Raw genomic sequence first — 20,539 nt, forward strand, 5'->3', positions numbered from 1 at the left:
TATTGTTTTATTAATTTGTCAGTGTATTAGTCTCACTGTAGTTTACGTATCTCCTCACTTTGAAATCTTATCTATGATGCGTCATTCAATGTGTGACCAATAGCAGCAATTTACAGAGTAAAAAAGTTATATATACAGAGTGGTCCATTGACAGTGACCGGGCCAAATATCTCACGAAATAAGCATCAAACGAAAGAAGTACTAAGAACGAAACTCGTCTACCTTGAAGGGGGAAACCAGATGGCGCTGTGGTTGGCCCGCTAGATGCCGCTGCCATAGGTCAAACGGATATCAACTTCGTTTTATTTTATAGGACCCCATTTTTATTACATATTCGTGTAGTACGTAAAGAAATATTAATGTTTTAGTTGGACACTTTTTTTCGCTATGTGATAGATGGCGCTGTAACAGTCACAAACGTGTAATTACGTGGTATCACGTAACATTCCGCCAGTGCGGACGGTATTTGCTTCGTGATGCAATACCCGTGTTAAAATGGGCCGTTTACCAATTGCGGAAAGGTCGATATCGTGTTGATGTATGGCTCTTGTGATCAAAATGGCCAATGGGCGTGTGCTATGTATGCTGCTCGGCATTCTAGACGACATCTTCCAAGTGTCCGGACCGTTCGCCGGATAGTTACGTTATTGAAGGAAACAGGTGGTGTTCACCCACACGTGAAACGTCAACCACGACCTGCAACAAGTGATGATGCGCAAGTAAGTGTTTTAGCTGGTGTCGCGACTAATCCGCACGTCAGTAGCAGACAAACTGCGCAAGAATCGGGAATCTCAAAAACGTCGGTGTTGAGAATGCTACATCAACATCGATTGCACCCGTACCATATCTATATGCACCAGGAACTGCATGGCGACGACTTTGAACGTCGTCTACACTTCTGCCACTGGGCACAAGAGGGAACATCAGCGACCTTGGCTGTTTAATGTATGGTGCGGCATTATGGGAGCAACGATAATTGGCCCCCATTTTATCGATGGCAATCTAAATGGTGCAATGTATGCTGATTTTCCTACGTAATGTTTTACCGATGTGACTACAAGATGTTTCAATGCATGACAAAAAGGCGTCGTACTTCCAACTTGATGCATGTCCGGCACATAGCTTGCGTGCGGTTGAAGCGGTATTGAATAACATATATAGTGACAGGTGGAGTGGACGTCGAAGCATCACGCCATGGCCCGCACGTTCACCGGATCTAACGTCCCCGGAATTCTTTCTGTGGGGAAAGTTGAAGGATATTTGCTATCGTGATCCACCGACAACACGCGTCAGCGCATTGTCAATGCATGTGCGAACATTATGCAAGGCGAACCACTAGCTATTGAGAGTAATGTCGTTACACATATTGCGAAATGCACTGAGGTTGACGGAGATCATATTGAGCATTTATTGCATTAATATTGTAGTTACAGGTAATAACGCTGTAGCAGCATGCGTTCTTCGAAATGATAAGTTCACAAAGGTACATGTATAACATCTACGTACTACATTTTAATTTAAAAAACCTACCTGTTACCAACTGATCGTCTAAAACTGTGAGCCATATGTTTGTGCCTATTACAGCCCCATCCATCACAAAGCGAAAAAAATGGTTCAAGTAAAACATTCATATTTCTTTACGTACTACACGAATATGTAATAAAAATGGGGTTCATATTTAAAAAACGCAGTTGATATCTATATACATATATGATTAAAGGAAATGTCTCAAACGCTTAGCCGTCGGAAAATGGATATTTTCCATTATCGTGCATGTACGTCATTCTTTTAATTATAATAGCCTAACGTGTGAGGCATATAGGTCTAACTTTCCAACAATGGCCAATTTATACCTTTTCCCCGAATATCTCTCTCCAGTAACTCCGTCGCAAGTTCACGAATAACGAAACACGATTGGCATGTACGTCTACTTCAGCAATCTGCTTCATTTACCTTTTGAATCTCATTTTGAGGTTTTCAAAGCATGGAAGTCTATACCATCCTTTGTGATATACCAACAGTCGGTTAGCTAGTTAATTAGTTTCATGGTCCATGTACAATTTGCACGATACAACATAATGATGTGAACCGAGTCATTTTATATCATCAACAACATTGTTTTTTGGAAATAGGCCTCCACGCTGATCATGCATTAGTTTCTTTGTTTTTTATTAACGACAGATTTACTATTTTCCTACCCATCACCATTTAAACATTCTGCATAACAGGAGTAGTTGTAAAAGAGAAACATTGTCAGTTTTGTTCCAAATTTTACTTTGATCTCTGTCAGGCGTTTCATATAATTGGGGAATTGGTGAAAAGTTTTGGTTGCAGCTATCTAAACAAACCCTGTTTCTGCTACAGACAACCCCAATGCGGAGTATGAATGTCACTGTTTTCTTCTGGCGTTGTAATTATGTTCCTGTTAAGGTATAGTTCATTATTTAAGATAAATTTCATGGGGGAACAGCTATACTGTGAAGCGGATGGATTGCTAATCGCGCGTCGAGCAGCAGCCAGGCAGGTAAGACGAAAAGGTCGTTCACGTAAGTCTTCGGCCAAAGCACGTTCTTCAGGAAGCAAGCAAACCGTGTGCGAGTACACACACACACACACACACACACACACACACACACACACACACACACACACACACGAGCGCGCGCGACCGCTATCTCCGCCTATTCTGCCCAGAATCTTTATAAAGACAGGCTCGTCGCCGTGTGTGTGCGGCGACGAGACCGTTCATACAGAGTGACTCGGATGTCGAGGCGTTTGCGATTTGGAAAGCAACGAAAAACACAGGATAGAATAAACGTAAACAGCACAAACACAATTCATATGTACAAAAAAATATTGCTTGAATGGCCCCACTTACGAATTAAATGTGTGTGTGTGTTTTTTTAATGCTCTAGCTTACGATCGGATTAATTAGTACATCCGTAACTACACACGCAAACTGGCTTTTTTTTATGAAACTACCATGTCTCCACACAATCAAAGCACCAGATACTATTTGGGATACGACTAAAAAAGTCGATAGATATCCCCGACGGTCGGAACTGGGAACGGGTTAGTAAAGGTGACGTCATAGGGAAGTGTCACGACGGTGAGCCACGGAGGTATAATTGCGGTGAACCAAATGTTTTGGGCTATGTAAGATGAAGGACGTCGGCTACAAGTTTGTGACGTAATGAGAAGTTCCTTTTTTACCGCCATGATTTTTATGTGGTGATCCAGGAATACGATATAAACGAATGAAACGAATGTATGTGTTAATACAGAAATAGCGTAGCGCTGCTCAGTTATTATCATCGATGTATGTTATCAGGCATTTTTTATTGTAAAACTAACACTGTTAAACGGACGTAAATTTGCAGCAGCTGCGCTGTTCTTCAACGTTATAGGCATGATTAAACTGTAAACCGAAAATCAGTAAAATTTTGTGTTGGTGCTTATGGGCGCACAACATCTAGGTCATCAGCGCCCTGACACACATTAAAAGGAACGATCAGTAAATTCTTCAGTGGCTTAGGTGTATTCATTTAACGTTGTGGCGTATACTGAAGGAATATTGTTAAAATATGGGTAATATTGAATGTCTGTGTGAGTGAGGCTGACACATTACGTAATCATATTATGTACCTATTTTTCGCGCAGAACAACATAGTTCTCGAATAAATTTTGAAACACGTTTGACAGACGTGGCACTTTCCCCCACCTCCTCCGCCCTCGCCTTCGACATTCCGCGAATTGGAGGGCTCTCGTTGTCGTCGCTTTACAGTGTTTCGGGCTCGGACATCGGCGGCTGTAATGGGTGCGCGAAAGCTTAAAAGCTGTACATCCAGAAGATCATAACTGCATACTATCGGAATTATGGTCCAAATTTTCGCGCGGCATCGATTGCTAGGGTTGTCTTGAAAGTGTGCTTTTATCTTCATAAAATTTGTCAAGTTCGTAATGTTTCCTTGTAAGACGAACTTAAATTTTTCTTCTGATACACTGTACCAACTTTTCTAAAACAAGTCATGTATTAAGTGTTTTGAGCGGGATTAGTGATTCAATTTCTGGCAGATTAAAGGTGTGCGTCGGACCATGACTCAAACCCAGAACCTTTGTCTTGTACGTGCAACTGCGAAGGCCAGTCCTGAGACGTGTTTGAGTAGCACTGGTGCTAGAGAGCACCTGCCGACGAAAGGCAAAAGTGTTGGGTTCGAGTCCCGGGCCGGCACACAGTTTTAATCTACGTGGAAGTTTCAAATCGGCGCACACTCCGCTGCAGAGTGAATAATTCGATCAAGGCTACAGGTATTCGTACTGACATGTACCGAAGATTCTGTTAGTTCGAAGATATTTCATCCTTCATGCTTCTTCTGATCGCCAAATTAATATCGCTAATATGTCTCTCTTGCACGATCGTAAAGAGTATTTCATGCTATTATATTATACCGTTTGGAAAGGAAATTTCTCTCCAGATACCAGGAGTTCTGGGCCATTAGTATGAAACACAGGTTGCTTTATTACAAGACGTCATGCAAATAGCAGTTGCATGTGATCAGGTATGCCGGCCGAAGTGGCCGAGCGGTTCTAGGCGCTATAGTCGAGAACCGCGCGACCGCTATGGTCGCAGGTTCGAATCCTGCCTCGGGCATGGATGTGTGTGATGTCCTTAGGTTAGTTCGGTTTAATTAGTTCTAAGTTCTAGGGGACTGATGACCTCAGAAGTTAAGTCCCATAGTACTGAGAGCTATTTCAACCATTTTTTTGAACAGGTACATGCCGTCTGACTAGGTATCCGAAAACCATAGCACACTGTCGACAAGATACCGCCATGAATAATATCATCGCAAGTCCGTAATCGATTCGAAGTATGTTCAGCTAATAATATCTAGTACTTTATATTGTACAGCGAATGATAGAACCACTAATGTTCTCAGTATGTACAAACTATTTATCAAGGTCAACATGATTATCAACGTGTTCACTGATAATGCTGATGTTATGGAAAAATATCGTGGTTATCCGATCGTAAGGAAGTGCTGGAGGCTTTTACGTAATTTCCACTCGATGTAACGAAAGGCAACTCTTAAGTGTGTATAAAAGGACGATAATGTCTATAACAGCGAAAAATAACCCTATAATATCCAAATAGATGACTAGTGGCAAATATCTGTAGTACGTCACATCGTTTAAATATTTACGGGTTACATACGGCAATATGAAATATGTCAAATGGTTATAGTCAGTATTACAGATGGTAAATGGTGGGTTTAGATTTATTGGAATAGTTTTCTCCATTGCTAAAACGCCGTTGTGCTCATGTTTATTATTTTGACAAAAGATGATATCCTGTCGTTCCCAATCCAGATCAATTTTCAGTTTTTTTTTCGTCCAGTGATCGAGAATCCTGACATAACTTTTCATAGTTATTAACTTTACAAGGTGATATCCTAAGAGAATGCAGTTTCTATCAGAGAAAATACCTCCTCTACCGCAGATGAAATGGACTGCACATTTTTGGTGGCCGACGACCGATTTCTGTCCACCACTTTGACTGCTGTTTCACTTTTGCAGTAAGATAGACGACGCCACTAACCAGCACACAAAATGAAATTATTTCATTTAAAAATATCGAAACTTTGGTGAGGTATTCGGTTTTTCGTGTGTTATTGAAGCATCGTTAGAGACAGCTTGCATAAGGCCGGAAGCCACACGAACACATCTATGTAGTTGAGAATGTAGTCTATCGGCTATCGTTGGAGATTTAAATCTGTAGTAGCAGCAGAAGATAAGCTGTTACACACATGATTGCTGTGGTTATCCAGATATTTGTGGACACTTCCTGCACAGTCTTCCAGTCAGCTGATTATGCGATCGTCACTAATAACAGACGAAGTAGTAAATAGCGATTCTGGATTAAAGGCCTTGGAAAAGTCATCCTGAATTAAACAGTAACAAATATGTGTTACTTTTGTTTATGGAGCTTTTAACACTATTTATTTATTCACTTTATAAAGAGAGGAGAAAGTACTACATAACTTTTAACACAGATACACACAATCTATAGTTAACAATGGATTTAAATTCCTAAGCCCATGTTTGAATTCCAGTCAGATAAATTGTAATTGCCTTCCACTGTCCTTGTAAATGCACCGAGGAAACAGTCAGTTGTTACGTGATGTACTGTTTCCACCTCTTCGCCGCAGTCACATTAAGGGAAGGACTTCCATCCCTATTGGTGCAACAATGCTTCCTTCACAAATGTGTTTAAAATGTTATTTTATCTCTGGGAAAGCAGCGGTCTGAGAGTCTCCGTTTCAGCCGCGCTCGTGAGTGGCCGCTGTTAACTGTTGCGCTGCACTTCAGTGTGTACATCGCTGTACTTGTGCTTCGCCGAGTGCCGTCCGCCCGTTAATCTCCGTGTTCGTTCCTGTTCCTTGTGATCTGATCGCTCTTTCTGGTCTTGCTGCTGTTACTTGGAATTTCGGTTGTTTAACCGAAATTGCTTCGCTGGATTAACCATTGCTACAAACCTCAGGAAGAATACTCTGGTATTTGCTTTTGACAAGGAATCCCGTGGAACCGTGCGACTGCTACGGTCGCAGGTTCGAATCCTGCCTCGGGCATGGATGTGTGTGATGTCCTTAGGTTAGTTAGGTTTAAGTAGTTCTAAGTTCTAGGGGACTAATGACCACAGCAGTTGCGTCCGGTAGTGCTCAGAGCCATTTGAACCAAGGAATCCCGTCCTATTCATCCGACAGCCCTGCAAATAGATGACTAGTTTACACAGGTAATTGGTCTAAATTCTGAAACCGTTCATGCCTAGCAACTGCATCAGGAAAAATGCTGTGTTTTTGTCAAGTTAATGTGTGCTGAGATTGTTGATAAAGTGTTACGAAAGTGGGGCTATGAAGTAGATTTTGTGCATAGAAATGGTTATAAAAGTAAGGTTTCCATCTATAGGGCGGACATTCATTACAAAACGGTTCTTGTCTTGAATCTTCCCATTGAAATTGAAAATGATAAGATTAAGGAATCTCTTTCAAACTACGGAGACGTTAAATCAATTGCAAATGAAAGATGGTCGCCTCGCTTTAAACTGCAGTGTTTTAACGGGGTCCGCTGTGTAGAGATGGATGTTAAGACGAATATTCCGTCTCACATAACTGTTTGTGGGTATAAGGCACAAATTGTTTATACAGGTCAGGAAGCTACATGTTATATATGTAACGAAACCGGCCACTTCAGACAGGAATGTTCGCGGCGAACTGTTGTTCTTAAGAGTAATTTGATACAGCGTCAGAAGCTAACCTTAAATGATCTGTTACCAAAGAATAGGCCGGAACAACTGTTTGAGGATGTTAACGCAGCGGGCCAAGCTAATGTCTCCCTTCACGATAACAGTCAATTTCCCCCGTTAACAACAAGAGGAAACCCTGTTGCCACTACCCGTGAAACTGAAACGCAACCGAAAAAACGACCTCTGGAGATAACTGATAGTTGTTCAAAGGACGAGTTGTCTTGTCCCACTCCCTCACTTCGCAAGCAAAAACAGTGCGATGAGAAGGCAGAGGAACCTGAAGGCAAAATGCGAATGGAAACTAATGAACAGAAAGATAATACACATACAGTACCAGATAATGAAGGGGGTGTAAGCAGCATTAATTTGCAAGAAACAACAGGTGCAGTAGTCGACTGCAAAGATTAGAATCTGTCTGTTAATAAACAAATTCAGGGAGAGGTTGCAAAACTGCAGTCTCCATTTGTTTCCCTCGATCAGAAAATGAGTGAAATTAATAAAGAATGAGTAAGTGGTGGCAAAATTGAAATCACGGTCAACACGTCAGGGCAGACTCCGGCAACCGAAATTGCTGAAGCGTCTGCTGCTGCTCCAGATAAGCCGCGAAGTAAAATACCGACGCAACCAAATGAGAATGTAGCTCGTAACCAAGGGAAGGGAAAATCTGGTAGGGGCGACCCAGTCTGCTTGCGGTACAAGAGAAAACATCAGAAGTAGAAAAAAACGGGACAGTAACTAATAAACTGATTGAGGTGTTATTCCATGTTCAGCCTTCCGAGAAAACTGTTACAGCTTAACTGAACCCTGAACCACAGTAAACTAAATTAGTTCAACAAAACAACTACATAGTGACAGCACAATGACGCAATCTTATTCTGTCACCACTATAAACATAAATAAAATCACGACCGGTTTGAAATTATCGGCCCTTAAGGAATTTTTGTACGAATCCGTGACTGATATTGCCCTGTTACAAGAAGTTCTAATTTCGGATTTGGTAACTCCCGGTTTTGTCAGTTACATAAATGTGTCTCCCGAAACAAGTGTTGGAACAGCTATTTTGGTGAGGGAAGGGATTACAGTAAACGAGGTGGAACGACTGGAATCCGGAATGGGAATAGGACTAAATATCTATGATGTGACCATCATCAACTTGTACGCCCCTTCAGGAAGTTCTCATCGAGCTGACAGGGCACGTTTCTTCAAAGATGACTTGATATACACGTTAAGGAAATCGCCAGAACAGTTATTACTTGGAGGTGATTTTAATTGTGTTTTAAATCGAAAAGATCAGTTACCTAATTTTAATTTCTCAAGTGAACTAAAACAATTAGTTGCTGGTGTAGAATTAAAGGATATATGAGAAATCAAATATCCCTCCACTGTTGAGTTCACTTATGTCACGGCAACATCACATAGCAGGATTGATATACTATATATTTCTAAAAATCTTGTAACTTACGTGACAAAAGTAGAAACCATTCCTACGTACTTTTCACACCATTCAAGTGTCTTAGCTTGCATAAATCTAACAAGACAGCCGGTTGGCCGATTCAAGAATCAGTGGAATTTGAACACTTCCTTGTTAGTAAATCATGATTTAGAAGATCTGATTAAAGAAACATGGGCAATATGCCAGCGAGCCCGTAGTAGATATGCCACTGCTATTGACTGGTGGGTTAAAATGGCAAAGCCAAAGTTGAGGAAAGTTCTTATTCAATACAGTGCAGAGAGCGCAAGGGAAATGAAATGCACTATAGAGTATTACTATTCCGTTATGATCAAGTCTCAGCAGGTTCCTCACTTAGGATAGCAAACATCAAAAAAGTCAAAGCCAAGTAACTTATTATCAAGAGAAGTGAAATGGAAGGGTTGAAAATAAAATCGAAGGCAAATTCGGTGTCAGCAGATGAAACTACTTCCCTATATCATTCAGTGAAGCATACGAAAAACGGGAGAAGGACTTTTATTGAAGAAATTCGAACAAAACACGGTACGATTCTCAGAACCCAGCAGGATATCCTGGACGAGATTTATCGCTATTATTGCGAGCTATATTCTGTACATCAAAGTAGTGATGCTACCTTGGAAGAATTCCTTGACATCCTAGCCCCACAGCTGACAGAAGAAGACAACGAAAATTTTCTCGAGGTTGTCAGTGAAGAAGATGTGTATAAGACTCTGTGCGCCTCACCACCAAATAAATCCCCAGGACCGGATGGTCTGCCAGCAGAGTTTTACATTCGTTACTGGTCAATAGTAGGTGCGAAAATCACGGACATTGTAAATGAGGTTATTCAGGGTAAAATGATTCCGGCTGAGTTTAAGGAGAGTAAAATTGTTCTGGTGCAAAAAAATTATGGAAACAAAGATTTAAATAATTTTCGTCCAATTTCACTGCTGAATTCTGATTATAAGTTAATAACTAGAATAATAAACAAGAGAATTTCATGCCTTACAGATAAAATTATTAGTCAACATCAGAACTGTGCGCAAGGCAGAACCATTTTTCAAAATCTAGCGGAATTCAGGGATATCATTGCAATAACTTCTGTAACAAACATAAAATGTGCTTTTTTTTAGATTTTTATAAGGCGTTCGATGTAGTAAACCATGAATATCTTCTACAGACATTGAAGAAAATAGGTTTCAACCATAGGGTTATACAGTTGATTAAGAACATATCAACTGGAATAAATGCTAAAATAGCAGTGAATTGTCAACAATCCAGACCGATGCAAATACAACGAGGTGTTCCTCAAGGAAGTCCTCTGTCCATGTCACTCTTCGCAATTTCGCTCGAACCTTTCCTCCGACATGTCCATGCACATTAAAAGGCTTAACATTATCAGGAAATAAAACAGTTATAAGAGCCTTTGCTGACGATATAGTAGTCGTTATAAGGAATAATGACGAGGTAACCACGCTAGCAACAGTGATTGACTCGTACTGTAGAGCATCGGGAGCCAATGCAAACGGAAAAAGATAAGATGTTATATCTCAGAGATTTTGATAATATCAACGTCGAGTGGGCAAAATTAGTCCGACAACATAAAACACTTGGGATCACCCTGACAGCATGCCCTATGAAAATGACGGCTTTCAACTGGAAAGTTGCAGCAGATAAATTGCAAGGAGCCATTGTAGAGAATTTAACTCGACATATGAACCAAGTTCAAAGAACACAGTTTATCAACTAATGCATCCTTGTTAACGCTTATTATACTGCCCAGCTGTTTCCAATACCGAGAATGATAGCGAAGAGAATAATGTCCAAAATCACAAACTTTTTGTGGAGAGGTGAAGTGTTCAGTGTACCTGTTAAAGTAGCCACTTTAGATCCTAAAAATGGTGGACTAGGATTAACTGAAATAACGGATAAAGCCTCTGCTCTTTTTTTATCAAAAGGCAAATTAATTTAATAAGAGACTCGCGAGAAAGCATTACCAGCCAACTTTTCGAGATCATTAAACCTCCAAGCCTGCTTCCCCCGATTGACGTGCAGAATATCAACAGTCGCTTACAGCACGTGCGGATTTTCTATGTTGAGTTTAGTTATGTCAGTGTCGAACTCAGGCAGTCCCGAAACTTAACATCGAGAGCCATAATGCGGGAACGAAAGAAAAGCGAAGGAAGAAACAAAATAGAACGACAGTTTCCAAACATTGAGTGGACTGAGATTTGGAAAAACATTAGTTCTAATGTGCTCACATCTAATATAAAAACGTCATGGTACAAGACAGTTGACAACATAGTTAGCACCAATGAAAGGCTGCACGCAATCGGACTCTGTGAAACAAATTTATGTCAACAATGCCATCTAGTTGATACAGTAATTCATAGATATACTTGCAGTGGTCACATGAATAGTTGGAAGTGGATCTGGGAGCAAACAGCTCTGATTACAAGAACATCCCCTGAGTATATGTCGGTGTCATTGATACACAGGCCTGAAGCACGCTATTTTCCAGAAGCAAAAAATAACGCTGTGTACTGGTTGCTGGGAAATTTTGTTAACTACGACCTTAACAAATTAAGATCCGATAGCATCATAGAGTTCAAGGTACACATGCTGTGTGAGTTCCACAAAGTTAGAAACTATTCGAATCACAAGAAAAAGTTCGGTAATATGCTAAAAATAGTATTTGAAAGAATGGGCATTGGTTAATATAAAAAAGAAGACTGTGTTGACAGTGATGTACTGTAGTTACCTTAAGGATACTATTTAAGATTTTACAGTATATTTATGGTGTGTGCTTTTTCTACTTCAGAGTGTAGTTTTTTGAAATTTATAAGCTAATGTACAGAACTTATGTGACACTGAGATCGTGTGTCTAATAGTGCCAAACACAAAACATTAAAGGTGCATAAATTGGCTTATACTAGAAATTTGGAAATAGACAGTTTTTATAGAAATGTCCTTATCGATTGGTTAAAACCATAAGATTCTATCTGATAAATGTAATGTTCAATGGCTGGCACATTGCCCTCTTCATTTTTGCAGTGAAAGACTGATTATATAGATCTGATCACTTCAGATACTTCGATTCAATTAATGTTCATTGTGTGTACTTGGAAGATTAGTCAACTTTATTATATATCTCCTTTCCGCCATTCTCAAGTATTTATGTTTAATTTAATTCTTTCTGGTGATTTAGTCAGTAACACAATCTTCTGTTGTCTTTCCTTAACGTCAGTGCAATTGAAATGATCAAACCGTTTTGTTTAAATAACTTCGTGTATGTATAACTTAGTATGTATTTGGAATGTGTAACATTGTTTTTTTAATAAAGGTTTTATTAAAAAAAGTTGGTTAGAGCTTCGTGCTAATAACGCGAAGGTCGTGGGTTCGATCCCCCCACGGGCCACTCTTTTACCAATCTATTACAAAATACGCCCACTACTTTAGATACGCGACAATAAATTTTTCGGTCCAGAAACTCGAAATTTCTGCTCGGAAGCACTGCATTTTGATTTCGTACAGCAATCAGCGACAAATCTTTTAAATTTTTCTTCCATTTTATAAGATACTGATTACATAACGCATTGTTTCTAACGATTGACGAATGTGTCTTATCATTGGCACTTCATGTTGCAAAGTACGAAATAAAAACTTACTTATGTAGTATGTATTTTCTTTAAAAAAAATAAGACTAATCCGCTGCTACCTCTGCTGTAACATGAATCGCACAATCTTAATGTCAATGGTGTTTTAATAAGCGTGCCTGTTATTTCCCGCATATTTTCAGTCTGTTTACTTCTCTATTTCATAATTCTCCACTCAAGGTCAATACAGTGCCTGTATCCCATGCTTAATATTTTCATTTTTGTTTCTTCCTAATAATTTGCACCTGCTGCTCTTCTACGTAATATCGTATGACAGTTTTTTACCATTTGGGTCGTTTGCTTTCTTAATATCCATTTTCCACATCCATTACCTTGTAGAATTCAAGTACTCGCCCTATGGCACTGCAAAATCTCCACTTGATCTGGTAATTATATGTATGTTCCAAGATAAGTCATCTGTGAAATCTAGCCTCAGGTATATGGAGTTAGGTGCGTTTCTGTCTTTGCGATTTGCATGTTCTTTCGAACAGAACACTCATATTGTCAGAGTGTGAATAATGGATAGTTACAGAAAGTAATTGACATGTGATATTTTTGTGGTAAGTTACAATAAATAGCTTACTGTTGCACTATTAGCTGTAACAATTTGGAATTACGAGGTGCTGCACAACTCACGGTTTATAGCAATGAAGATGTATTAAAAGCTAATTTCGTGGACGTACTCTTCCATCCTAATGGATTCCAGTGCGCTAAATTCAGTAAGGGACCAGACCATTCTAATCATTGGCACTAGTAGTAGCACAGAATTCCCTACTCAGACACCAGTAGGTACCGTCTGCATAGGACCGTCACACATGTAGCCAAAGCTCTTTTGCAGCTCTTCCTGCAGAATGGTCAGTCTTTTATGATTACCACAAAACATGATAATTAATTTAGAAAGGTCCGCTTCAGTTGTATTAATGTTTATTTAAATCACGACCGGTTTCGAGAATTTAAAATCCCGTCTTCAGAAGTATGAAATTACAATGTTTGGTAGTACATAACACGCGGTCGGGTAAGTCAGTAATGGCTGGTGGCGGTGCTATCGTGCGACTGACCAGCGGCGGACAGTTTCCGACAACATGCAGTGATTGGCACTCTACGACTGACTGGCCCGACTGCATGTTATGTATTACTACATACCACAATTTCAGACACCTGAAGAAGAGATTTAAAAATCCCGAAAGCGGTCGTCGTTCAAACAAATATTAGTACAACTGAAGCTAACCTCACCTAAAAAAAATACGATTCCTCCCAGTTGCGGATGTCCTACGTACCAAATCTTGTGCACCGTAACACACAATTAATACGATATGTGGTCCGAGTCTTCGAAATTCGAATCACTTCTGGCAGCGGAGGCAGAATATTTCACGGAGGCAGGCTGCAGCCAGCGTGCCCAGTAAGGGAGAAAGCTACTGTCCATTGCATCACCGCAGTGTGATCCAAACGGGTTCTCATGTGTAGCACTCTGCTACCGCGAGCCCCTGTGGCCTAATGGATAAGGCATCGGTCTCCTAAACCGGGGATTGTGGGTTCGAGTCCCACCAGGGGTACACATTTTAATTTTAACATAAATTACTGAAGAAGTAACCATTCGCGTGAGAGCTTCCATAAAAGTTCACTCATAGACCTACATACTATACAAACGTAAAAACATACTCACCTGACGTAGAAAAAAAAATGGTCATGAAGATGAGCTCACGAACCAGACGGCACCACATAAAATTGTACACCAATTATTTTCAAAACTAGTCGATTACTTTTTCCTAAAGTCAAACATAATAGAATTGTACAGTTCACCTTAAAGTTTGTATAAACTACTATGACCGAAAGCATGTAAATTGACGTACCGAATGGCTACAGCTTACATATATTGTCACGTGTTCATGTACCTGTAATGACATCTGTCACATTGGTTACAATCGTGGACCCCTTTGATTTTGCGGAAAGGGAATCTGAATTGTTTTCGGGGTTTAATATTGAATAGTTTCTGGGTTTAATACTGGATATGGTGCAGGTATGATTTTATTTTCATACAATTTCTAGAAGCTGTGAACGCAGACCCAAGCAAAATTTGTATATTTTTTGCTCAGCACTACCAAACAAGACATCCTAGATTTTTGATACAGCTTCTATACATAATATGGGTGAGTCAATAATCGACTAGGATGGGTCAGTTCACATACCAGGACTATCTACGTAAGCAGTAGGGCAACCACTGTTCTGGTGCAATTTTGATATCAAATTGATATAAAAATTAATTAAATTTGACAGCTGATTTATTTATGATCTTACTCTATTCTTCTGCTAGGTGGTTTTCCATAGAGCCCTGTCCCCTCACCTTCACCTATTGTTCTGTTAACTGGTTTATAGCAGCTTGGTGGTTGATTTATGACCCTATGAGTATAATCTGTCCTCCTAAGAAACCACCTACCTCCGCCCCACTCCTCTGGGGAATTCCCTCACAGATACGAGCACACAATTAATATCAAATTGTCTAATTAATTAATTTGACCAATTAATTAACAACTCCCTCTCTGAGAAATTCCACAGCCATCCAGTCCCCCACCTGGCAAACAAAAAACTCCCAATCACATCTCTGACCGCCGGGACAATAGCACTGCAGAACGCACGCCAGGACTGTCACAGCTGGGGGATCACACTAATCATCTGCAAACAAACCATCAGGTAGTGCCATCCCTTTGAAATTAGGTAAGAGACTCACTTCCTGCCTCTCTCTCTCTCTCTCTCTCTCTCTCTCTCCCCCTCCCCCCCCCCCCCCCTTCCTCCTACATCACACGGTCTCAACTCTGATTACTTGCCAGTTGGGTGAACCAACTTATGTAAACACACACACACACACACACACACACACACACACCAAGATGTCCTACTCATCCTTTCTCCCTTCCATCCCCCCCTCACCCCCCCCCCCCCCCTCTGTCCCTCTCGCTACTAAGGCACCTGGCGCTGGTAATCGCTATATCCCTATGTTCTCACACTTCCACTGCTACGAGAACCTGTAGCAGATGGAACAACGACATTCGAGAAGAAGTAGGTAGTGTCTGACGTGTGTCATACTAATGCCTCCTTTGTTCTGAACGAAGTAGTGAATACCTGGTACACCGCCAGCCAGCTGTGGATGTCTTGGAAATATTCCCTCACTGTGTCAGATTGATTGACTAATTAAGTAAATCGATACCCTTTGTGTATGGCTAGTTTTTACTTGCTTCTTATTGGTGGAAACCAAGACTGGTACATTTGGTGGGATTCGATCATGCAACTGCCCAGTTTCAAAACCCTTCGGATTTTTCCCCCTTGTCTCCTATTGGTGGGTACTGGCACAGTTCGATAATTTCGTAGGAAGGCCACTTTGTTGGAGGTAGTTGAAAAATTCAAATTTCAGTCGAAAAATTTTCAAATTTCAGCTCAGTTGCATGCTACGTCCGTAATCTGCAGAGGGGTTGGATTGGTGTGCTTGCTCACAATACCACTATCGAAAATAATAAATTAATCTATAGGTAATCTGACGTTGCAACTGGGCTTCAAAGCACCATATAATCCACAAGTTGGTTTTCTCAGCTACAACAGGTCAAAGCAGCAGCAGGAGCAGGAGGAGGAGGAGGAGGAGGAGGAAGGCTCTGCCACATGACAGGATAGTAAAAACTATGAATACCACTCCCGCCTTTCTACTGCAAGGCAGAGTCCACTGGACTGTATTGAGAAGCAGTAAATACCACACACTTAAACCACTTTCTATTTCATACTATTAGTAGTAGTAGTAGTAGTAGTAGTAGTAGTAGTAGTAGTAGCAGCAGTAGTCACAGATGTCAGAGAGCGCTAAAACACGTGTACATCCAGTGCGCTCATGTCCCGATGCCAACATGCAGTGTCCCAAGCCAGAGAGTGGCATAGAGCTACTTGCCGCAGAGTGCGCGCGTCTCAGCGATTGCGCCAGGTCAGCATCCGGACTTGGCCCACCGGATAGGACTGCACGGCCATTAAGGGCGACTAGGGATGATTGGAGCGGTAGGATTTTAGATGTTATCAATATCTCCAAAACCAACATTTGTCAGTGATAAATACTGAATCTTCTCAAATATCCACGTAAAAATCAGATAATATTCGCAACACATACAATCATGAAGGGTACCCTACACATAATGAGTATTAGTTCGCTATTCACCCGCCTAGAGGGGACACTGTAGTACACTGCCTGACTAGTTCATACATACATACATACATACATACATACATTAATCCTTATTCCATAGATCATGAATACATTTCGCAATGGTGTGGAACGTGTCACTTCAACATTTCTATACACAAAATAATTAATTAAGTCATCTATTGAGAAGGAGTCATCGTTCAGACATTCTTTTCATTTGATTTTATACGTTGGTTGGCTATCTGTCAGACTTTTAATATTATTTGGTAAATGACCAAAGATTTTTGTGGCAGCATTATTCACCCCTTCCTCTGCCAAAGAGAGATTTAATGCAGAATAGTGAAGATCATCCTTTCTTCTTGTGTTGTAGCTATACACTTCGCTGTTATATTTTAACTGGGATGGGTTATTAATGACACATTTCATAAGAGAGTCTTATTAACGGCTCGGAACCTTAAGCTGGAAATGTCAGGTCTCTCCACCAAACACCCATACAGCAGGCAGAGCCGTCTTCGGTAATCAGCCAAGTATTTCTCAGTGCAATTTCAATTACGTATTACGATCGTAGCCGGCCGCGGTGGTCTCGCGGTTCTAGGCGCTCAGTCCGGAACCGTGGGACTGCTACGGTCGCAGGTTCGAATCCTGCCTCGGGCATGGATGTGCGTGATGTCCTTAGGTTAGTTAGGTTTAAGTAGTTCTAAGTTCTAGGGGACTGATGACCACAGCAGTTAAGTCCCATAGTGCTCAGAGCCATTTGAACCATTATGATCGTAGTGCCAATCTGGTGACATCTGACAATGAGATAAGTATTGGAAGTACCTCCTTCCGATGGCTCTGGCTCTGGAAATATCATATGATTGGACATAATGTTCGACGTAAAATCTTTCACCCCCCTTGCGACTAACAATACATTGGAATCACAGTTTTCCACATCGAATCTATGCCTCCCTTACGACTGGACTTGAGTCATTTTCTTTGAATATGAAGGAACACTGACCACAGTAACTTCACACACGAATACAAATTTCTGATTACCGTTTACAAGTGAACAATATCTGAAAAAATTATGATATGGCCACGCTCACACCACCTAGCTGTCTCTATTCTCCTCAGTTCTTGGAAATTAGTTGATATTAAAGCCTTCCAACCAATCAGATTCGAGAACAGACTGAAGGTATTTTCACTCAGCGCTCCCAGAAGGTGCTGCATCCGCCAAGGCTCTCTCAAACGAATCTTGTGACGCATTTGCGTCTGGCGCTATGTGATAGTCAACAGCACTCCTGCGGACGAAAGAGTTGGAAAAACATTAGTGACATGGGTTGGTGTACTGTAATAAACGTCACAGTCGACAGCGCAATGAAGAACATGTGAGGATCTGGTTACGGGAGCCGATGAGAGGACGTTCTCTGCATCCCTTTTATTACAGCCGTACTGTCCACCCTATTTGTACACTATAGCAGATGTCGTTGAACCCTTGCATTGCTGTATTGTGCAGCTGTTTAAGAAATGAGTTTACCACCCCCTATGGTCGGGCATACTTCTCAATGGCTTGTAATCACAATTACTCACGTCAAATCTATCCTCCCCGTATGACTACACATACGTAATTTTTTTTACATGCACAGTAGTTCGATCAGGTGAAATGCTTTATGTAAGCCACAGTAACTTTACGTTCATACAGGTAAGGAACAACGGTTACTATACTTCGGGCAACGTAGTTTCGGCTACTTTTCCATGTCAGGGGACTACCCACTGCTTTCTAAAAACACCTTGCCCTGTACAAAATCCACAAATAGTCTCCTATATACGATAAACCAAATGTGATATGTCGCAAGGTTATAGTGCAAAAAAAAAGTGGGTAGTTGGGTGAGTTGGAAATGTTGCCGAAACTAAGTAGCCAAAAGTATAGTAAACCTCTTTTCTTACCTATCTGAGCTAGAAAAACTTTCAAAGTCGAGACAAGTCAAGCTGAGAGATGATACGCAGTTAATTAAACGGTAGGCGCGTGAAACCGACGCAGACAACGCTTTCCAAGTGTCTCATGCCACGCACCGAAAAGGGCGGACGCTTGCACGCAGCAGAGTGGCGCAGTGGAAGCGTGCTGGGCCCATAACCCAGAGGTCCGTGGATCGAAACCACGCTCTGCTAAAATTATTCTTTTTCTTGGTTGCTTCGAGCTCGATCATTAAGCTTGGGGAGCGCTGATTCAGCGTCAACAGTAAACCCTGTGAGTCGTGAAACGATGACGTCGTGTGAAGAATACGAGAAACGTTCCCATCACCAATCGAAAGAGAACGAAGATTTGTACAACACCACGGTTGACTGTCATAGTGGGTGGCTGCCGTTAGATAGAAAAGCGGAAACTCCCCTTAAAGACCACTGCCACCTTATGGGGCAGTTCCGTGGCGCAGCTCACAATCCATGCAATTTAAAGTACCAGTTACCAAGGCAGATATTCGTTTCCTTCCGTAATTTAAGCAGGTATGACACTTTCTTGTTGAGTACTTGGCTGATTTCTGCTGGGAGAAAAATTAGGTCAGTGTCCTACCTAAGAGCGTCAAGAAGTATATTTCATCCTACAAACGAATGACGACAAGAATTACGGGCCACTTCCTTGACTTGCTGTGTTTTATGCAGGTGCCACTCCAGAAATTCGGTGAAATTTTACCTCGGAAGGATATACATCTAACTCGACCTGCATTTCCTGATGAGGAAAAGTTTCAGCTTGTGATTGGGAGGGGGTTTCCCCAGGATAGTATGGCAAAACTCAACGAAACCAGGCTGCCCAATATAACTCCATTCTACAGCCACATGACATGTGGTGCCATAACAGATGCAGAGTATGAGCATGCTGTTAATGTCTGGCGGGAATTCAACATCTCCACTTTAGGTGAGTACACACACCTTTACATGGACACACATGTGGCATTGCTTGCGGACGTTTTCGAAAAATTGTAGATTCTATGCATGGCCAAATATTCTCTGGATACCACCTTTTAGCACATGGCACCTGGCTTGTACTGGGACACAAGGCTCAATTATTGACCGATCCTGACATGCTTCTTTTCTTTGTTTGTCTATAGGCACACCAAGGCAAATAATCATTGTCTAGGTGACAAGTTCAACGCGACCCTTGATTTGAATAAGCGGAGATATATTACTCACTATCGTAAATTCCAGCAGTGTGTCTGCTTGGTGATGGAGCTGGTTAGAATCACTGGTGCTATCTCCTTCAAGCAGTCCCCCCGGATGAAGGAATGCAAAACAATGAATAATTTGAGTAAATGACGTGAAATTTTGATTAGAGCAGAATGGGACGGGAGACACGGCATTAAAAAATACTTCGCCAGAGCAAAATTTTAAGTGTATCACGTTATTCACAAGGATATTGTTGTTGTGGAGATGGCGAAGACTGCAATAGAGCTTACGAAGACTGCAATAGAGCTTACGAAGCCTATTTATGTGGCTTTGTTTACACTAGACAGTTCTAGGAAATTATTTGACATTAAAATCTTCTTTTGAATCAGATTCGAGAATAGACTGCAGGTATGTTCATATAATAGGAGAAGGGAGTTACTATACTTTCGGATACATAGTCTTGGTTACATTTCAAGGTCACCAGACTACCCACTTTCCCCATCCGAAATATATGCGCGTCAATCAATGTAAGTAGGAAGTGTCTTAGGATTTTTGGTAGGTTAGCGAGTAAGACAAGCAAATATGTTAGTAAAATAACTATGGTGACTTTTGTACGCAACTTTACATGCAGAAAGCAACTCTTCGTTTGTTTGTTTGTTTGGCGTAGTTTTAATTAAATGAAGCTTAATTTTTATCTTATAATTTAAGCCACATCTGAATCAGCTATTTTATCCTCCAGCCAGCAATCTGACAGCTACAAAGAAGGTATGTTCTTTAAATCCGTAAACTACCTCTTTTATGGCTTTAACAATTAGTTTTGTTCT

The 20,539-nt window shown here is 40.9% G+C and overlaps 2 non-coding genes across 2 annotated transcripts; both read left to right on the forward strand.

The window, feature by feature from the left end:
- Positions 1 to 13,886: 13,886 nt before the first annotated feature.
- Trnar-ccu (transfer RNA arginine (anticodon CCU)) lies at positions 13,887 to 13,959 on the forward strand. Its single transcript has one exon. It is a non-coding gene; the product is annotated as a tRNA-Arg (tRNA).
- A 4,694-nt stretch (positions 13,960 to 18,653) lies between these two features.
- Positions 18,654 to 18,725, forward strand: Trnam-cau (transfer RNA methionine (anticodon CAU)). The gene has a single exon. It is a non-coding gene; the product is annotated as a tRNA-Met (tRNA).
- Positions 18,726 to 20,539: the final 1,814 nt, after the last annotated feature.

The sequence above is a fragment of the Schistocerca gregaria genome, chromosome 8 (genome assembly GCF_023897955.1).
Source record: "Schistocerca gregaria isolate iqSchGreg1 chromosome 8, iqSchGreg1.2, whole genome shotgun sequence".
Classification (NCBI taxonomy): Eukaryota; Metazoa; Arthropoda; class Insecta; order Orthoptera; family Acrididae; genus Schistocerca; species Schistocerca gregaria.